The sequence below is a fragment of the Callithrix jacchus genome, chromosome 9, assembly GCF_049354715.1.
Source record: "Callithrix jacchus isolate 240 chromosome 9, calJac240_pri, whole genome shotgun sequence".
Classification (NCBI taxonomy): Eukaryota; Metazoa; Chordata; class Mammalia; order Primates; family Cebidae; genus Callithrix; species Callithrix jacchus.
The window spans coordinates 36,279,341-36,283,142 of NC_133510.1; the positions used below are offsets into that span (position 1 = coordinate 36,279,341).

The 3,802-nt window shown below is 38.7% G+C and overlaps 1 pseudogene; it reads left to right on the forward strand.

Moving 5' to 3' along the window:
- Positions 1-1,262: 1,262 nt before the first annotated feature.
- Positions 1,263-2,916, forward strand: LOC108593277 (small ribosomal subunit protein uS10 pseudogene; annotated as a pseudogene).
- Positions 2,917-3,802: the final 886 nt, after the last annotated feature.

The window sequence follows — 3,802 nt, forward strand, 5'->3', positions numbered from 1 at the left end:
ATTATTCTGGAGGCTGGAAAATGCAAGATCAAAGTGCTGGCCTATTCATTCTGCCTTGCAAATGACCTCCTTCTCGTTATGTCCTTACATACCTTTTTGTGCATGTGTAGAGAGACAGAGACAGAGAGAGGGAGAGCAAGGTCTCTAGTGAACCTTTTTACAAAGGCACTAATCCCAACCTGAGGACCCTACCCTCATGACCTCATCTAACCCTAATTATCTCCTAAGGACCCTGTATCTCATACTATCTATCACATTGGGTGTTAGGACTAACATATTAATTGGGGAGGTGAGGGAGATATACATATTTAGTTCATAATAGGTATTATTACAGGGCATCAGGTCACATGTTGCTCATGCCTTTCCAACCCAGACAGCCTTAGGGTTGATTTGAGTTTCAGGGAAGAACAAAGGTCTTTTTGACCCTTCAAAGCAACATTGTGCAGTCTGGAGTCTTCATCATCTGCCACCTTGAAGTTATGCTTGTGAGAAAGCAAAAGCTGTGCTACTATAGTGTGCCTGGTGCAGGAAGTAGCACTTTGTGGATTTGGGGATACCAGTAACTTGACTCTACTTCCTAGCAAGAATGGCAAATTGCATAGCACCCATTGTGGCTTGGAGAGTAAGGAGCATTGTAGCCATTCTTCTTCGTAGTTACCAAGTGAATTTCCCTCTCAAAGTTCATCTTCAGCATCTGATGCATGCCATATTCTGGAGATAGTACCAAAGACCTCACATACATGGCCTGGGCACTGTCATCCGGGCTTTGGCCTCTATCTCAGGCTTACAGTCCCAGGTAGGAGGCCCCAGCCTGTCAAGACATGACATTTTTAAAGGACTCCACCCACCCACCAGTAAAAACAAAACAAAATAATTTGGTGTTTAGATTAATTAGGAAATTAAAATAATCAGAGAATATAATTATTGATGCATGATGTTGCCAAATAAAAACATTAAGTTTGCATTAATGAGGAGTATAAGAAGCTGTGACAAGCAATAAAAATAATGCATTGTTTCGCATTTGCACACTCTTGTATTTAAACCCATAGAATTTTATTGATATTTAAACTTAGAATGTTGTTTATATTATATCATTTATATTTAGACATTTTCTGAGTCTTAACATCTCAGTCCAGAATATGATAGATATTTGGTGTGATAAAACTTTCCTTTTTTTTTTTTTGTATGTTACCTTGAACTGCTTCACAGATTTAAAATAAGTAGAATCAAAACAAAATCTATGGGTATATCTATAAACCCTGGATGTGAAGTAAAATGTGCTGCCACTTAATTGATAAAACTATGTTCAAAGAGCAGCTAGTGTTTTCCTAACTAATGTTCATGTTAATGTTTGGGCTTGAAGAAGTTGCCATTTATTCATCCTTTTGTTCAGTAAATAGTTATCGAGCATCCTCTTTATGCCATTGCTTTATGGAAAGCACTGGACATCAAGTAGGGAACAGGATGCAGGATCCATACTTTGCTAGAGGTTATAGTCAAGTGAGTGGAGTTTACTGCCAAGTAGGACAGACAAAATAATACATTGAGAAGACATGAACTTAATAAAGAATGGGAATTCTGAAAGTGATCTGAATGGAAGTAAGTTTAAACAGGAGGCTCAAATTGTTACAAGGATAGGGAAATTGTGAAAATAGCATGGACATTTCAGGTATGAGGATGGCAAATAGAGTGTCTTAGAAACATAAGTACCAAACTATACTTTCATTTCAAATTTGAAACTATGCTATCCTGTGGATTCCTTATCAAGTTAGGAGTAGTAAGAAATTGATATTTGTGGAAGTGTTTTAGAGAAATGCATGTGTATATAGCACACGAAACTGTTATAGTAGGTAGTCAAGGAAACATGAGCAGGGCAGGAGAGGGCACCCGCCCCACCACCAGGAATGTTAGGCCACCACCATCCGGTGATGGTCAGGTGGTGGTTAAACTGCCTCTGAAATAATAATCGGTTGCAGACAGCACCAGGGAAAGGCAGTCTCTCAACAAATAGAAACAACTGAAACTGGTGATCCACAGCTTTTGATAAGATCTCAGGAGCTGGGTGAGTGAGGTCACGTAGGCACACTAAGAGGCAAAATGGCAGAGTTTAACTGGTATATGACATTATAAGAACACTCAACCGGTAAGAGAAAAATGCCTCAATAAGCATGTGCACATCAGTAAGCACGCTGTGCATGCAGCCCCTCCCAAGGGTTGACAGTTCACTGCACATGTGGACAAAGAAGAATCCAAAGGAAGAATCAGGGAGAAGAGATGAGAGAAGATCCCAAAGGATACCCATGTATAAAAAAAACCCCACGTAGCATTTTGAGGTAGACCCGGTTGTAGCTGTTATGGATCTCGATCTGCACGCATCTGCTCCTAACTCACTGCTGTTTGCTGTCCCTGAGGAACAAGTCAGTCAGGAAGCCGCCTCAGCCATGGCTTTTAAGGATACTGGAAAAACACCCGTGGAGTCAAAGGTGGCAATTCACTGAATTTGAATTACTCCAAGGAGCCACAATGTAAAATCCGTGGAGAAGGCGTGTGCTGACTTGATCAGAGGAGCAAAGGAAAAGAATCTCAAAGTGAAAGGACCAGTTGGAATGCCTCCCAAATCTTTGAGAATCACTACAAGAAAAACTCCTTGTGGTGAAGGTTCTAAGACATGGAATCATTTCCAAATGAGTATCCACAAGGGACTCATTGATTTGCACCATCCTTCTGAGATTGTTAAGCAGATTACTTCCATCAGGATTGAGCCAGGAGTTAAGGTGGAAGTCAACATTGCAGATACTGAAGTCAACTATATTAATAAATTGATTACCAGTTTTCAAAAAAAAAAACATCAATGGTGAACCTATGCACATAAATCTCTCAAGTCATGGGCTTAGCCCTCTTCCAATTGTACTTTACTTTTGTTCCTGCTCTGAAACTTTTTTTTTTTTTTTTTTTGTATTTTAGTAGAGACAGGGTTTGTCCTGTCTCTCCTTGTTGCCCATACTGGTCTCCAATTACTGAGCTCAGGCAATCTGCCTGCCTCAGCCTCCCAAAGTGCTAGGATTATGGGCATGAGCCACCACTCCCAGCCCTGCTCTGAAACTTCAATAAACATTTACTCCTGCTCTAAAACTTGCCTTGGTTTCTCCCTCTGCCTTATGCCTCTCAGTTGAATTCTTTCTTCTGAGGAGACAAGAACTGAGGTTACTGGAGCCCCATGTGGATTTTTCACCACTATCAACACTACTAGTATTTTGATTTTATACAGTCACCAAATAGTTTTTCTTTTGAAAAAAAATACTCAGATAAATATTTCCAAAATCTTAATGACAGAAAAAGAATTCAGAGATAATTTGACAGTTGTTCTGGTGTACAGATGCTAATGCGTAGGATGAATTGGAGAGGACAGGCTGACGTCAGGCACTTCCTAGGAATATAATGCATTAGTTTTGGCAATGGCTTGAGGTTTGAGCTAATAGTTCTTTTTATGCCTTACAAAAATAAAAATTCTATTTTTATATTTTAATATTGAATAATCAAAATATGTAAGTAGTATTTTAAAAACTTACCATAGTTTTATGTTCTTTCTAAAATTCTAACGTATTTTATCATAGAATACTTTTCATACATAATTTTCTAAGTTTGCAGTATTACTAAAGTGACCTCTGAACCTTGTCAGTAATATTCTGAAGAAAGACTAGCATTGTCTTTCTTCACTTTTCCTTTCCCTCCTTCTTTGCTTACTTATTCTTTTCTAATACATTATAACCAATAAAACAAATTTATATCCATGAGCCTATAC